The sequence below is a fragment of the Stegodyphus dumicola genome, chromosome X1 (assembly GCF_044657685.1).
Source record: "Stegodyphus dumicola isolate Sdum_Otavi_A_Nest chromosome X1, ASM4465768v1".
In the NCBI taxonomy this organism is placed as follows: Eukaryota; Metazoa; Arthropoda; class Arachnida; order Araneae; family Eresidae; genus Stegodyphus; species Stegodyphus dumicola.
Window position 1 is genome coordinate 188,874,581 of NC_140780.1, and position 17,971 is coordinate 188,892,551.

The following is a 17,971-nucleotide window of genomic DNA, read 5'->3' on the forward strand; positions in this document are numbered from 1 at the left end:
CATCAAAGCAAAAAGAGGGGTTCGACTGGATACAAGAAAAGAAGAATTACCAGAAAAACTATTTAAGAAAGGTAAACATAATGAAAATGTAAATGAGGAAGGAGAAACATATGGTGCCGGACGTTTTTAAAGTGATTCTTAGTTTAAAAAAAAAAAGTCTTTGGATGAATTTACTGAAAGTGTTCGAGAAAATTTCTAACATAATATTAAGCATTTCTTACCATTCTACGATTTTATTAGTAAAAACATTATTTATGCATACGTAAAATAATGTTAAAATATTTTATATTAAATAAAATCATATATTAGGACATGTTAAGAAGGAAATATTATAGGTAAGTGTAAAAATATTTTTAAAATGTACTTTTCTCATAATGAAATTTTCGCGATTATTACATCTTCAAAATGCTCCATGTGCTTTATTTTCTGTTCAAAATGACTATAATTTGTAATTTAGATTCCCATTTATACATGTAACAAAAATCAGTATCCATTTTTGAATGCGAATTCATTAAGGGGATAAAAGTCCAATTAAAATGTATTAAAGCGGGAAATTTTATCAAAAATTCAGGTAATGTGAAAGAAATATTAATTAAAAACTAACATTTTATGCAATTCACTAATTGATACTAAGTTGTGTTTGCAATGCACTTTTAATAAAAATAAAGCAAATATAACAAGAAACAGAAAAAAATTAAGTCGCATGGAGCATTTTCTAAAATTTTTAAAAATTCAAAAGAAATTTGAAAAAAATTAAATTGCAATGATCCAAAATTTTTTTTTCAAAGATATTTGATATAATTATAGTAAAATATACATGCATGCAAAATTTCATAATTCTGTGACAATAATTTAAAAAAAAGTATTTGAACGTTCACTGTCCCCTGAAAATATGTCGATGTGTACATGGATACAGAGTTTGTGCAATTCTTTGACTTGTTATTTTGGCTTGTGAAGCAGCAATTCTTGCACCAAAAATCATCGCTACGCAGGCCAAAATAACAAGTCGAATTGCATAAACTTGGTATCCATGTAGTGCCAAAAATCACCAAGTTTTGCCAAGAGGTACCCTAAAATATACTTTTACCAGGAATTCTTTAAATGGATTGGCCAGCAAGTTCCCCAGACATTCTAGGAAAAAGGGTTGCTAGTCGCTTATCACCCTCAGAAACAATTCAGCAGTCTGAAAGCTTTCTTCTACAGGAGTGGGAGAAAATACCTGAAAATTATCAGCGAGTCCCTCACTGATAACTTCATTGATTCCATGCCTTGTAAGTGTGCAACTTTGCTTTTGATCAGGAGAAACCATACTTCTTACTGAAACTTATTTGTATATGAGATATCGCATTTTTTGTTTGCATCACATGCCCAATTGGTACAGCTTGAGTATAGGACCCCATTGGCGATTTTTGGCTTGGCGCACTTTTTGGATGGTTGTTTCTCTGGTACCCCAGTAAATTCTAGAATACACCATGTCGGCAACCCTGTCGCATTCCCGCGTGTTTTAAACTGGAAAGTGTCATTTTCTTCGAAGGAGCAAAATATTGATGTATTCAACAAATTTCTAGAAATTGTAAGGGAGATAAATTGGACAGAGTACAGGATTTCATTGTAAATTTACCATAATTTTGTAAACTTTACTAAATTTCCAGCATTTCTTTTATATTTAATTTAAACATGTATTCTGGACGCCTGTTTTCAGTTTTATAACTTAAAATTTGTATTTTTAATATTGCTGCTGAAAATATCCCTCCATGTACTTGTGCATTTTCAAACTTTTCTTCACTTTTAATTTAAACATGCATTAACTCCTATTTTCATATTTTTAATTTAAACATGTATTCTGAGCTCCTATTTTCGATTTTACAGCCTGTAATTTGTATTTTCAGTATGACTGCTAAAAATATGCCTCTAATTATTTATTTATTTTCAGTTTCATTGTTTAAATATACATTCTAAATTTGTATTTAAAATTTTTCTTGTTAAAATGCGCATTCTAACATCTATTTTCAATTTTAACTGCTTTTACAAGGCTTGTATTTTCAATATTACTGCTTAAAATATGTCCCTACTTACTTATGTACCTTCAAATTTACTGTTTAAACAAATATTCTAAATTTTTTTTCTGGTTAAAACGTGCTTTCTAACTGGTGTTTTAAATTTTAACGGCTTTTCCATGGTTTGGCGACATTTCTGGTCGCCAAGCCAAAAAATCGCCAATGAGGTCCTATACTCAAGCTGTTCCGCCCAATTTGTCCATCTTTTGTTTATTGACAAATATCATCAATGCAATTTTACTATTCCTTGTTTGTTTTCTTTTCTCAATCTTACAACATTTATACAACATATATCAGCCACCGAAACATTTCCTCACCCACAGTTTATATCCAAAATCATAATACCGCTGTTTTGTGCAGTGTACATATGTACATATACACATTTACATATAACAGCATATTTACTCACATAATTTTCCCTTTTTTTACTACTTTTATAACTTGAAAACTGGGAGGAGAAAAACACATGGCAGATACTTTCTTTTAAGAGATGGCTTAAATCATAAACACGGCACATAAAAACACATTATTATTCTATATATTTCAAAGGACTTACCAATTTCAGTAATGTCTTTTTACCTACACAAAATAATTTCTTATCTGTGCACTGTTTCACATTTCACGGGTGCCCCTTGTTTATTGGCGATTCCTTTTTGACGTCAAGATCGACACCAGGAAGGCACAATTTCAAGATGTACGCTACACTAAACCAAAATAAGAAGTCAAAGAATTGCACAAAATCTGTGTCCATGTACACATCGATCTGTTTTTACTTAAAAAAACATCCTAGAATTGCACAAACTAGGCATTGCGCACTGCTTTAAATATGTCCATGTACACATCAATCTATTTTCATTTAAATAAAATCAGGAAGCTAAAACAAACGTAAAACTATTGAGGTAACCAGAAGTGAAGTTTCATCCCCAAAATTAAAAAAAAAAAAAATGTTGCCAATAGAAAGGGCACCCAATTCTACACAAGAACCCACACTTATAAATTGAGTTGATAAATCATATGCTAGAAAAAATTGGGAGGAAAAAAGGCAAAAGGGAAAATTTTTGCGAGTAAATAGAGTATACAATCATTAGTTATAACAAACGATAAAAGCTTTTAACAATACATTTTTTTTCCTTAACGTTCCCATCAAATTTACCTTATAAAACATTATCAGCAACCAATTATTTAACAGTAATTTATTCAACGTATGAGATGGCTAAAATTTTACTTGAACAGCATTAGACTGTAAATCATACAAATTCGAAAAATACTGCTAATTATTTCTAGCATAATTAATGTTTTCCAGCTAAGAAAAACAGTCATTAAATTCAATAACGTATGTAATAAACTGCCTCTCGATTCGCTAATAGATTGCTCTAGAAATGTTAATTTAAATGAACATACTGGAATAATTCATATTAGCATGCTACAAAATCCAAATGCATATCTTTCTGGCATTGCATACTTTCACGATTTATGAAACTTCGTAATGTTACTTAAACACACAAAACTTTCAAACTTACTTTCGTACAAAAAAATGCACCATTAGTTAACAGAGAAACTGACGTATTATCTCAATCCCAAATTACATGACAGTTCTAACATTTTGAAATTTCGTTGACAGAACATCATGAAGAATTTGCAGATGGCATCAATATTCGATTATCAAGGTGAAAAAGAAAATAAACAATGCACCTCTCGCCAACTTCTCCAAATTTCATACAACCAACCATCCTCCAAAGAATGCCAGGTATTTAGAATCTTCATACCCACTGGCTGATAGAAATTAGATGACCGTTTATGGTCACGTGACATCGAGTTAATCTCTTTTGCACAAAAACAGAAACCCTTCTATCTTTGATTTTAAAATTATACTCGAAACCTCCGAACAATTGAGTTCTACTATTTTTTATTTCTTCCAAATAAGCCTAGGAATATCCTAAACTACTTTGAACAGAACCAAGCTTATTTAGTTTCTTGAGATGCTCCTGAATATTTTCTTAAAGCAATCCATATCGGTACATTTTCCAATCCCATTCAAATACGGATATAAATAAAAATATTTATTTGAAAACATTCAGCTAAAAGAGAGAACCTATAACTTCAGGTTTCAGCTATTTACGAAAGCAAGGTTAAAGAAAGCATCGAAATAAGGAAACGTGGCAACATGTAGGTAAAGAGTGACCTTTCACTTAGAGCTCTTTGGTTTGTCGTTCACCTTTCTAACACTTACTCCACTAACCGTCTAATTTCAGCTGGCCACCCTCAGGGGTCTCAACTAGGGCCTACCCTTTGCAATAGTTATGCGAATGACGTACCCACCACCCCAAACACTACACTAGCAATGTATGCTGATGACACGGCGACTGTTGGAGACGGCCGCTGCAGACAGACGATTACATAACGGCTCGGCGAAGGTCAACAGAAGGAGCGCCGCATCTGATTGGACTATTTTTTATTATTCTTATTTTTTCTTTAACTGAGAACTAAGCGGGGAAATTCCCTTTTCACTCGGTTATATGTATGCACTAGTTAAAGTAATGTAACGTTTTCAGCTTGTGTGAGATATCCGTATTAAATCTTTATATTAATAATCCCTGCTGTGATTATTTAATTTGTAACCTGCACGTTGTAGCCCTGTGAGTTGCAACATAGTAAATTTGGCGTCCGCTACTTTATATTTTTGATGAAATATGGATATAAAAGTTTTGAAAGCAAAACGAAAGTCGCTGAGAACAGCTTTTACGGTATGCTGCAACGATATAGCTCAGAAGATCCAAAATAAAAGTTTAATAAGTGACGAAGTCAGTACGTTGTTTCGGCAGATTCAAGACAAATTCTCACGTTTGGAAACAACTCAAGAAGAAGTTTCGAATTTGTTGCTAAGTGATGATGCTCTTCAAGATGAATATTCTGAAGATTTTTTGAAAGCAGAAGAATACCGTGACAAGTTCTGCTTGATCTGTTCGCTGTTAGAAAATGCAAAGAAGGCAAATTCGGTTACGGAAGGAACAACAACCGAGCAAAAAAGGAAATTCAAGCTTCCGAAACTTGAATTGCGAAAATTTAGTGGAGAACCGAAAGACTTTCTTGCTTTTTGGTCCCAGTTTGAAAAAATTCACAATGACCTCTCCATTGTCGATGAAGATAAATTTCAATATCTTCTACAATGTGTGGTAGCAGATTCTAAAGCGTCAAGACTCGTAACCAGTTTTCCGCCAACTAAAGAAAACTATTCAAAGGTGATCGCACAACTTAAAGAACGCTTCGGCAGAGATGAACTTTTGGTTCAGATTTATGTACGGGATGCGTATTTCCAAACCCTACCCCACTTTTCGAATTTTTGACACAAGCGCCTGGCCCCAGCCACCACCCCTGTTCTTTTTGGTTGCCGTTTATGACGTCATGCTGAAAAGATACCATTATCTGTTTCGTTTGAATTATGTCAAGGGGAACTTATAACTACATTGGATTTAGGGGCGAATTCAAGTGCAAAGCTTGTCATGGCAATCGCACTTGCATTGCAAAACCGTTCAAGTGCAACGCTTTTCGGACACGCCTACTGAAAATACGTCACTACCATAGAGGAATTTTGCGGCTACTCCTGACCTGCCGCAAACTCTTAACAGCGACTGTAAACAAGATGGCTGAAGTGATTTTGCTCAGACGTTAAAGAAATCGGAGAAATGCTGATCGAATTCCTTGGCATTTAAGAGACAGTCGTAATGCTTTTGAAATGTCGGAGCGTGAATTCATCAGTTGATTCAGATTAAATCGGTTTGCTTCAATTAATTGAAACCTTTTCTGAAGGCAACTGCCAATGGATATTCTCTGCAAAAGCAGGTTAGTTTTTACTTTAGATTATGAAAACTGAAATACTTCTGGAAATGTTTCCGAATCAAAGACTATGCTTAAATGACCTATTTGAGAATATTATATATTTTTATACGTAAACACACAAATTTTTAATGTTATTGTATCAGGATTCTTTCTTTTTCATCCCGTTTTTTTTTTTTTTTTTTTTTTTCGTAGCAATGATCGAAATCGTTAATTACTGCGAATTTTGGAATGCAGTAATAATATCACCATTAATTTTATGTTTTAATTACTCTAAAACGTAATCTCGGAGAAATTGTTTTTCTAACAGAAATTATGCATATGCCTGTCTTTGAGATATATATATATGTATATATTTGGGATTAGTTTTTTGGAATATTATATATTTTTTCATGGTTTTAGATACGTGCATTTAATTTACATATGCTCTCAGAATTTCAGTGATATAGTAAATTAGTTTGCAGCAATAATTAATCTTTGATATGTATGCAATTAAAATTTCATAATTTAAATTAACTTATATGAATAGAGAATATCTGTTAAATTGAAATTTCATTCTTTGCAGCAATGGCGCATGAGAATTATTTAAATTTAACTTTGCTGTTTATTCTTATGAAACAATATATATATATTCTGTAACTGTAGGGGAAAAAGCACGAATTTTTCTCAGCTGTTTAAACAGTTCCCATGTGTAAAATAGTATTTCATCCCCCAAAATATTAGTTAATTTTCTCCTAATGTATAATGTCTTGCCTGTTTGTACAGTGTGATTTATGTCATGGTAATTATGGATACTTTCTATAGATCTTGCATAATAACTACACATGTAAGTTATATGCACATTCGTAAATCTCTTATGATATGAAAAGTTATTGCAGACTTTCACATAAATATTAATAACTTGATATTCTCTCAAAAGGTGACTTACCTTACTTCCATAGACCATGATCATAATTAAATAAACTTATAAGGTTATCATACTAAATTACACGAAAAGCAGCATGACATAAATAAATGCAAAGAAATTAAATGTATTTACTGTACTAATAGATTATTATATTACACAACATTGGTTTTGCCCATGTATAATGGGAATGGAAGCCAGTTTTCCATAGAAAGTCCTCTACAGAGGCATCTGTTTTCTTAAGCAGATTGCTTTTACATTTCAGTGACCTTGATTTAAGTATGAAACTGGATAATATTTTCTTTCTGCATGAAATGTGTTAACTGAGTTTTAGAAATATAAGCCATCTTGCAGTTACTGTGATAATACTAATTTTTGGTACCTCCATATATACCATCAACCATGAAAGTTGTGCCAATTGCTGCTGTGGAATTCTGAGCCAGACATTTGTATACAGCAGTTACAACAAACCATACATCAGTCTCTCTGCAGAATACATGAAAAAACCCTGCTGTGAAAGTATTGGACCCACTTTGTGAAAAAACATTCGTTCATTACAACTGTTTTATTTGCGGTCAAATTTTACCAAAAGCTCATTTTAGAATGCTATGAATACAAGTTGTCCACAGGTAATTGTTCCAATTTCTTACTGTTTTGTTCGCTATTTCCACATACAGTAGATGTTAATTCTCTCGACCAGCTGTAAAAGAACTGGAGTGCAATCACAAATGTGATTCTACCTAGCTTACCAAGAATTATTTTGGGTTACATACAAATGAAACCGCAGATGTTGTGAGTGTGGTGATATTAATTTTTGTTTTGTCTTCATTAACTGGAAAAATAAATTTTCCATTAATGGTGAAAAGGTAAGAAATATATGATAATAAGTATAATATTATAGTCATTTGAAATTATTGCAAGAATGTTTCATTATTATTCAAATAATAATAACAAAAAGCTATCTATACTATAATTATAGTGAAGTATAGATATTAAATAATACAAAATATTAAATAAATTTTAGAATCACCTATTTACTATAATTACTACAATTTAATGAAAAAAGGGTAGCTGTAATGATTTTTTTTGTGTGTGTGTGTGTGTGTGTGTTTTAACGTTTTATTGCATATTTTTGAATAATGAAAAAACAGTGACATATTTTTGTTAAAAATGGAAAGTAAACTCCTTAAAAAGACTGATTTATTAATATATCAACTATATTTAATGTTAAAAAATCTGTGTATTAAAATTTCAGATGAAACTTTCTTTTGACTTAGGATTTATGTTTTTCTAGGTATGGGATGCTGGTCTGAAGGTTCTCTATGCTATAGGACAATGGTCAGGCAATACTCATGATGCATTTATATGGAGTGGACTCAAACAAAATCTAGATAGTATTTTGTCGCATCGTGCATATCTTTGGGAGATAGTGGATTATATTCCCATTTTATCACGGGAATATCTCTATAATGAGAAGCACAGAAAAGTTTGTGCAGCTATAGAGATCAAATCAAGATTTAGGGTACTGTACGATACTGGTGGAACACTATTGTATTCACAAAGCAAAATATGTAAAATGGTCATATCTGGTGGCCATTTTACATAATATATGCTTAAGGTATTGTGTTGAAAATCCTGAGATTGATGTGTTTGAAGATGATGAGTTGGTACCTTCAGAAAGTTTTCAGTCAGTGCATGTTGAAATTGAATTGCACAATGAATTATCTTTAAATTTTAAAACTCGATGATAAAAACCCAAAGTGGGCAACAATGAACCTCTGGCAAAGGTGAAACCCCCTTCATGGATAATAAAGAATATGTTATGAAAAAATTACTTTCATAATATATTCTTGGGGACCCACAAGCCATGGTTTATATTTGAACCTGTAACTAAATTCACAACTCTGATTTTAATTGATAATAATAATCCTAAATAATTTTATTTGTCCTGGTTTCAAATGCATACTGACAACCTTTATCATTATTGTTCTTCCCTCTGAATTTCTTGTTTCCATCATTTATGTTTAAAAACTCTTGACTACCAGAAATAACTTAATAGGCTCGATATATATATATATATTTTAGTGTTGGTATGCCAGTCATGATTTACAATAGTAAGTCACTATAAATTAGCATTGCACTTAATTTATCTTAAACTTATAAGATTTACTGCATCGAAATTCAGTTTCTTCCAAAAAGTCAAATGTTTCCCTTTCGTCCCCTTCCGTGGGATAAGATAGAAAATTTCCATGTGACAATACACATTTAATAGCATAAGAACTTCATGCTTATTTATTATAGTACAAATTAAAACTGACATATTCTGTCAAAGATATTTAAATGTATTTCCTAAAAACAATTATTTCACTCTATACTGTTTATGTCTTCTTGGGGGTGGGCAAAACAAATATTGGACAGTTCAACTTTCCTCCACCATTCCTGTGAGCGTATTCTTCGATTAAGCAGGGTTTTGCTCCAATTCCTGATTAGCATAATATGTAAAGAATAAACAGCCTATGATTTATGCCTCCATATCCTCTTGTATTATTTAAAGAACATACATTTTTCCTTTAATTCTAGATTTTAAAACATTAAAGTAAGGGAAAGATTGCTGAATTTAGATTTATATCATCATTACGCATTCACTATAATAACTTACTGCATACTTACCTCGGTGGGTTTGCCATTAAAAGAAATACATTTAAGTAAAATCATGAGTGTATAATAAATTGTTTTTCAGCCAAAAAAAGAGAAGGGGGAAAATAAATACAGTTTGATTCACTTAATTTTGTAGTAGGCGACTCAACATTGTTATTGTAAACTAGACATTAGCCATACTTTAATAGTTGTCATCTCTGTATTTTTAGAACTTCGAAATTAGAATGCCAATTTTATCTGCCATCATTATGGAGCTGTAGGATGCGAATGTTATTTCTTCAGTGATAAAAAGAAATGAAATTTTTAATACCACATCTCATTCATATAACTTATTAACATAATTGAAAAACAATTTAATTCATTTCGTGTTATATCTGAAAATTAAAATTTGTAATACATTGACTAAAGATTCTTACAGGTCTTATTCCCATTTCCTCCAGGAAAAAGGTACTAATTGCTATGTAAAATGCATAAATATTTTCACGAGACTTATGATAGTGGTATTAGAATTATTATAATGTTTATGTCATATAATGGATCTGTGAATTTCTTTTAAATAATTTTTATAATCACAAAATTTTATAAAATTAAGAAAGTAGTAAATTTTACAATTAAAATATGAATCCCACACTGCAGAAATATATACAACAATGAAAACACTGTAATATTTGAAATGCATGATTTATTTTTTTAATAAATTAATAATTATATTTTGATTTTCTATGAAAGCAGTCTGATTTGCAACTGATTGCTTATACAAGTCACATATTTCACACAGTACATTAATATATTCTTCTGCGTTTCAATTATTTCCTTTTCTGCAGCTGTAATATCATCTCTCTTCCTTTTTCCTCTTCGGTCTCCTGCTTCGAATAGTTGAGCTTCTATCTGAGGGAAAATTTTAAAATATTCATTCAAATTCAAATATTCTTAATTTTTATATTTCATAATGTAAAACACTTTTTATAATTAATTAAACAATGAAACTTCTCTAAAAAGGAACAATTCATAATATTGAGTTCTTTAACTTATTTATTATATCAATTTTTTTCCCTTTATAATTTTTAAGACTGTTTATAGATCAAGAGGATTTAATGATTATTATTTTAAATTCTTAAAACTTTGTTGTTAATAAAAGACATACTCTGTATATAATGTTCGCGATAAAGAATTGAAATAACTCTTTTGTATGAGAAATATTAATTTACATCTGTTATAATTAATTTATACCAGCGGTTCTCAGCCAGTGGTACGCAAAGAAAAAAAGTATTTTGAACTATTAAATTCAAAAATCACATAAAGAAAAGAATAATTAATAGAAATTTCCTTTGATCGAAATTGACTCGAAGGTTTGGAAAATGACACACTTGTTAACTTTTGGCTGAACCGAAAAAAAGAATTTAAAGGCATTTCAAATAAAGCTATCAAATTTGTATTGTCTTTTCGCACAACCTGTTTGTGTGAAAAATGATTTTTTCCATGTTAAATTTGAAATATAAATACTCACCAAAATAAAAAGTGGATCCTAATTTACCATTAAATGAAATAAGAGCAGACATAAAGAAATTAAATATTAAAGTATTATAACTGAAATTTTGATAATCAAGTGAATAATTAATTTAATTAAATTTAATTTTGATAATTAAGTAATCATCAGTTTTTAATCTAATAGTTTTTTATGTGTACATATATTAAAAACATATATATATAATTAATAAATATTAAAAACATATTATATATTAAAAACATATATATATATATATATATATATATGTTTTTAATATTTCTATTGAGGAATTGAAAAATAATCATTGTAAAATTAGTGGTGGTATTAATGTTTTTCAGTTTTTGCTTAGATGGTACACTATAGTCAAAAGGTTGAAAACCGCTGATGTTTGTTTAGAAGTATTGCGAGGCTTCCAGTTTGGTAAAATCAGGAATTGTAAATGAAAGATGATAACGGTGAAACCATAAATTCTGAAAATCTTAATCCTATTATTTATCATGTTAAATTATAATTTATCAGTATAGAAATAAGTATCATAAATATTTATGTGCATTACATTAAATTATAAGTAATGATTATTTAAAAGTTTATTTTGTGAGATTCTGAAATAACAAGAACCTTCCCTGAAGAAATAAGATTATGTGAATTCTCAAACAAAAAGACTTTTGGACTGAAATGCTGAAAAATTCAATAGGACTCATAAAATTAAGAATGTATTTTTTTTAAAAAATTGATATTTATAAAGAATACTTTACAGGATCAAAATTTTATTATTTATTTATATTTTTTTTTTAATTTGCTTGTGCTTTAACTCTTTCTTTAAAAAGGCTTCTCTGTCGCTACACCTTTTTCTTTTTGAAGGGGGGAAATATGTAAGATAAAAATGTATGAATCAGAATTATAATATAACTATAAACATTAATTCTTCCTCTCTATTCTAAAATCGTAATAACTTATCTGCATTGAGTCATTCAAATTAATCATGCGATCTTACTTAACCCATAATGCAGATCCCTCTCGACTAATCACCAAATTGCAAACCAAAACTTTTCTCTTCGCGTGCTTCCATCTTTCATAACTACGCACTTCAGCTTTTCCTCTCTGCTGTGCTAAGATGTAATTTCGCTGGCTTGCTTGCTATCCCAACAATATCAAAAATGTAAATCTTCTGTGGAAAGGCACGACTAGAGTGCCAAGTGATTGTGGCCACAAATATCAATTGGAAATAAAAATGGAATTAAAACTGCTTCGACTGCCAAGTTCTTTAAATACTACGCAATCAAAATTCTTCTTCAATATGGGTCTAATCACGCATCTACAGTGTTCCGTCTTTTCCTTGTGTTTTTATTATGACAATTAAGCCGGTAAGGATAGTTTCCTTCAGCCTGAAACCTCAATGAAAAATTTAATTCAGCTCTTCAAATCATCGTTTTGTGATAAATCCAAGATAATGTGAAAGAAGTGAATCATCAAATTTGTTTTTTCAGTGTTTAAAAAATAACAGATCATTCTTCTGCTGTCGTGTTTTGCAAGTGCTTCAAAAAAAATAATCATGCGTAGTGTTTACAGATTGAAAGTAATCTCTCGATAAATTGAGAAGTTCGAATGCCTAGTGAAAAAGAAATCATCAGTGAATTACCGTATAGGAATTAAGCATTACAGCGGGTTCAAGGTCGATCCGAGTTAAGTGTTTGCAAGTATGTGCGACAGAAAATTATTTGCACTTCTGCTTTTTCAGCAGCTCAAAAATTATTCTATTCGTGTGAATCTAGCTCAGGAACTAAATTATTTAATGTGCTGCGGATTCTATAGTTTTCATTTCACTTTGGTTAAAATTTCTGCAATTTGTTTTGAGAAAATCTGAAATTCTTGTTCATTAATTTTTCTAATTTTTCATAATTATGTGTGAGCAAATTAAGTAACGGAATTTTAAACTATTTAAATTATTCATAGGGAAGGATATTAAAATAAGTTTTTATGTTTTGAAATTTTGTTGAGAATTTTGAATACGAATTTTATAATTATTCTAAAAATAAAGATGTTAAAAATAAGTAAAATTATTACAGATACGTAATATGAAATTATGATAAATGCAGGTTAAATTTATGGGTGATTGTATGTTAAGTATAGTGTATGTCGAGGGAGTATTGGTTCCTTCAGAGGCCTGTTATTACCTCTGTACAGTTGTTCCTTTTACCCTCTTCATGCAAGATAATGTTGGAGGCCCTCATTTTATGAGTGTTTAATTTTTTTATATTATTATTATATTTTTTTATTATGGAATGTATTAGTGCAGTTCTCAAAGGCCAGTTACCTTAATGCAAGGAACGGAGGCCTTTTCAAGTAACTGCCTAGGCACCCTGGGCCACCAGTGCAGAGAACACACTGGTTAGCTCAAGAGGACAGCCCTATTGATGGATATGTTTGTTTAGAAGTATTGTGAGGCTTCCAGTTTGGTAAAATCAGGAATTTTAAATGAAAGATGATAACGGTGAAACCATAAATTCTGAAAATCTTAATCCTATTATTTATCATGTTAAATTATAATTTATCAGTATAGAAATAAGTATCATAAATATTTATGTGCATTACATTAAATTATAAGTAATGATTATTTAAAAGTTTATTTTGTGAGATTCTGTAATAACAAGAACCTTCCCTGAAGAAATATGATTATGTGAATTCTCAAACAAAAAGACTTTTGGACTGAAATGCTGAAAAATTCAATAGGACTTTAAAAATTAAAAATTTATTTAAAAAATTGATATTTATAAATTATACTTTACAGGACAAAAATTTTATGATTTATGTTTTTTTTTTTTTTTTTTTTTACATTTGCTAGTGCTTTAACTCTTTCTCTTTCAAAAGGCTTCTCTGTCGTTACACCTTTTTCTTTTTGAAGGGGGGAATATGTAAGATAAAATTATATGAATCAGAATAACTAAAAACATTAATTCTTCCTCTTTATTCTAAAATCGTAATAACTTCTCTGCATTGCGTCATTTCTAGATCACTCTATGGCCCGCGCAACTCTGATGACGTAATAATTAAGAACTGAAACTGACCTTGTAAACCAAAACTTTTCTCTTCGCGTGCTTCCATCTTTCATAACGACGCACTTCAGCTTTTGCTCGCTACTGTGCTAAGATGTGATTTCGCTGGCTTGCTTTCTATCCCAACAATATCAAAAATGTAAATCTTCTGTGGAAAGACACGACTAGTGCCAAGTGATTGTGGCCACAAATATCAATTGGAAATAAAAATGGAATTAAAACTGCCTCAACTGCCAAGTTCTTTAGATATTATCAAGTTAGCATTACTAGCATACGACGCAATCAGATTACTTCCTCTTCAATATAGGATAACTACGCATCGACATTGCTCCATCTCATTTCCTTTGCTTTTATTATGACATATATATATATATATGTTTTTAATATTTCTATTGAGGAATTGAAAAATAATCATTGTAAAATTAGTGGTGGTATTAATGTTTTTCAGTTTTTGCTTAGATGGTACACTATAGTCAAAAGGTTGAAAACCGCTGATTTGTACCATTAAAGTTTTTCTGTTGGGAGGAAAAGGAAAAGAAGAATCCAGAAAACATTAGATTTTACGTAATAGATACAAACTTGTCATTCCTAAATGCCATTGCAGATTTCCTCGTGATAAAGGTGTGGAATTTTCTAATGTAAAAAAGAAAAAAGCATAAAATAAGCACAACTTACTCAACAATCTTGACTGAAATATACATGCTTTCGGAGATAGCATAAAGTAAGAAAATTTACTCAACAATCTTGATTGAAATATACATGCTTTCAGAAATAATATACAAAGCATACTGCATAATAAAAGTTATGAGTTTATATACTATGAGATACTATACATGTTTATAATATACCACGTTCCTGTACACCTAACACCTCGTCCACAATTTTCTATACAATTCATTAAAGATAGTTCCTGAAACATAACTGACTTAAGAGAAACATGCATACTTTTAATTTATGCACAATAATTTGATAAACATTGATTTCTGGTAAAGAGCTACATGTATTATATCAAAGAAAGAATGAATAAGTGTAATTTGCCTTTATCCTACAAATACTTAAAAACATTTACATTAAAAAAAATGAATTATACATAATGGTAGCAAATTTTTAATGAAAAACAAAACAAGAGTTGAAAACTTAATGCAGTTTTTGTCAATATTTTACTCTCTTAAAATTTATATAAATGTATAGAAACTTGAAATATATACCGCATTTGGCTGGAAAACTTGTGGTATTGTGCTGCACTCTAGGGAAAGGGGAAAAGTATACAATTACAATAATAATACATATTATTGAAACCACTTAATAAAAGTTACCAAATTTTCAAAAATGTGCCAAACTCTGGCAACGATCATGTATCAAAATTTTTCAGGTAACATGCTCATGACAATTTTTCATTCAAGCAATGTCATCATTTTCATATGTGTTCCTTATGTTGTATTTCAAGTTCCAATGGATTTTAGATACGAATAGTTGTTTCAGATTAATATCAGATTTAAAATACTGCTTGTGGAGCTTACCATCAAAAGATGAAGCTGTGTTAAAAGTTCTGCAGGAATAGAATATTTTAGTACAAAAATTTCTAATGGAAACAACTTGAGATGAATTTGGTACATAGACAAGGCATGCAGTATCAAGTTTATGTAATTCTCTGATTTTTTTTTTTTAAGTGAAAACAGATCACTTGGCGGAAGTGCTAAAAAATTTGTGGAAAATGTATTTTTTTAAACTATTATATAATTTTTATTTAATAATTCAAATTAGTATTTTAAAATTTGTTAAATGTTTTTTCCTTTGATATGTTGATAACATTTTGCCAACTTAGATAAATATTGATAGTTTGGTTATGCTAAAAGCAAGCTGCAAAAACAACATACTTCTCCTGATAAGTATTTTTCTCTTTTCATTTATAAAGGCCACCAAACTGATCCAGGTGTTTGTGTTAATAGGTAAGTACCAAAAAATATTGAAGAATGCACAATGAAAGATGGCAACCAGTATGGTAAAAGATATAATTAATATATGCAATGAAAGACGACTTTCATTATCAGCAAAGAAGCATGACACAGTTACAGTAAAGAAATTAAGCTTTTTCTGCACTTGTAGCTTTTAATAGCCAAAAAAATTTTTTTTGAAATTTTATGAAATAAATCTGAACATAACTGATATCAAACGAGAATGGGTCCAAACTTTCACTTAAGAAGCAGAAAGTGTACTGTAAATGCACAATATAATGAGCAGAACACAAAGCATAATTTATAAATGAACCTTTACTCTGGATGTGTATATTACATTAATATCACATTAGAATTAGCACTTACTACAATTCAGGGTTTCATATAATTTTTTATTTATTGTATTACATTGAAATACCTTTAATTTCATTTTTATATTTTCCCAACGATGTACAATATTAATCTAAAAATTTCTCTTAACTGTTTCATCACATAATAAATGTCTAAGGGAAGGGATGCCTGCATGGAAGACTAAGGAAAACTTAGTATTCATGTTATACATTGAAAAAAATGAAGAAAACACTCATGCAGCTAGTTTTTTCACCTGGATTTAAAGAGAGACTGGGATACCGGTGTTCAGCAGGCTTATCTGCTTGTACATAGATGGGCTTATTAATTACTATATAATTCAAGAACTAGTTAATTTTCACATGGTAAACATGCCTACTGTCACTGAAGAATCGTGCATCTGCATTGAACAATAAAAATATAACACAAATTTGAATTTTAAAGTAAACTTACTATTAGAAGAATAAAAACCAAATGCTGTAATTTGAAAATGGGAAAAAAATTGTGGTTTATATTTAAAAAAGCAAGTATTTTTGTCTGAAAAGTAAAATATATTTTACACACACCTGTTGCTCTAGATTACTTCGGAGGGAATCCATAGGATAAAGTAAATAAAGTTGTACACATTACATTACATGTCTGTATATTTCCTTCGTTTTCACTGGAACATTTCGTTACACCACACCAAAGCTGTTTCAAAAGAAGCGTCGTCACTCACAAGCGTCTACGGAGAGAAAGCAACTTTTGGGATCATGAATCTGATCCTCCCGTCTTACGCGCATCTCAGTTTGCGCATCATGTGACGTTAACAGATACGTCAAAAATGTGTCTATTTACATTTTGCATTTGACTTCGTGCGTTTTATGCTTCGTTAGTATGTGAATTTTGCTTTCACATATTTATAATGAACTGAAGAATCTCTCAATAAAAGACCCTTCTCACGGCCAAATACTTAGGAATATTGTGAGGATTCTGCTTCAGAATATTAGAATATATAGCACCAATTTAAATGAGCTGGGTGGGGATATCAATGATCATTCAAGACAATAGATCTGAAATTCACATTTCCGCTTTGATTACGATTGGTAACATCTTTCAGAAAACTGTAATTTCAAAATCTTACAACTGTTCTATTTGCAAAAAGTGTTTTTCAAATGCCAGCAATTTATAGCATCATTTGAAGAACATACATTCCAATAAAAAGCATATTTCTACTGCTGAAATATTTAATTCCAATTCAGATCATGCATTTTATAAAGTTGTCAATGGTAATTCGATTTCATATACTTTTGCTTCAAAATCCAGTATAACGTCAAAAAAGTTTTAGCTGCCCTGATTCCAGAAAAATGTTTCTCAAGTAACAGCAATCTAAAATGTCACTGCATGAAATTGCATATATCACAAAAAACAACATTACTCAAAGCAAGTAAAAATAAAGTTTTCCAATTTAAATGCAGTTTATATAGTCGTCAGTTCAACAATAATAAAAATTTATTATTTTCACAATCAGATAGTGCATTTACTGCCCTTGAGTGTTCATCATTAAAAAATTATATAAATGCACATTATGTAATGAAGGTTTTCCAAAGGAAAACTTTTCATTACATTTGCAAATGGAACATGAAATAGTCATTGAAAAAGAAGAGAGAGATTTC

General features: G+C 30.2%; 1 protein-coding gene and 1 long non-coding RNA gene across 9 annotated transcripts in view; both read right to left on the reverse strand.

Moving 5' to 3' along the window:
• Positions 1 to 3,967, reverse strand: part of LOC118204066 (regulator of G protein signaling loco-like) — a 161,924-nt gene extending 157,957 nt beyond the window's left edge. For 4 of the 7 annotated variants that reach the window (XR_015038324.1, XM_085807049.1, XM_085807051.1 and 1 more), the window contains exon 1: positions 3,578 to 3,967. The gene's annotated coding sequence lies outside the window, so the exon portion shown is untranslated. Of the gene's footprint in view, positions 1 to 2,613; positions 2,762 to 3,577 lie in introns of all 7 variants that reach the window. The other 3 variants (XM_085807046.1, XM_085807048.1, XM_085807047.1) reach the window with 2 other exon arrangements.
• Positions 3,968 to 10,118: 6,151 nt separating this feature from the next.
• On the reverse strand, positions 10,119 to 17,062 carry LOC146993372 (uncharacterized). Of its 2 annotated transcripts, XR_015038326.1 has the most exons (3): positions 16,883 to 17,062; positions 14,593 to 14,646; positions 10,119 to 10,341 (listed from the first exon to the last, which is right to left on the reverse strand). It is a non-coding gene; the product is annotated as an uncharacterized LOC146993372 (long non-coding RNA). The 2 variants fall into 2 exon arrangements; XR_015038325.1 differs by lacking the exon at positions 14,593 to 14,646 and having other exon boundaries at positions 16,883 to 17,051.
• Positions 17,063 to 17,971: the final 909 nt, after the last annotated feature.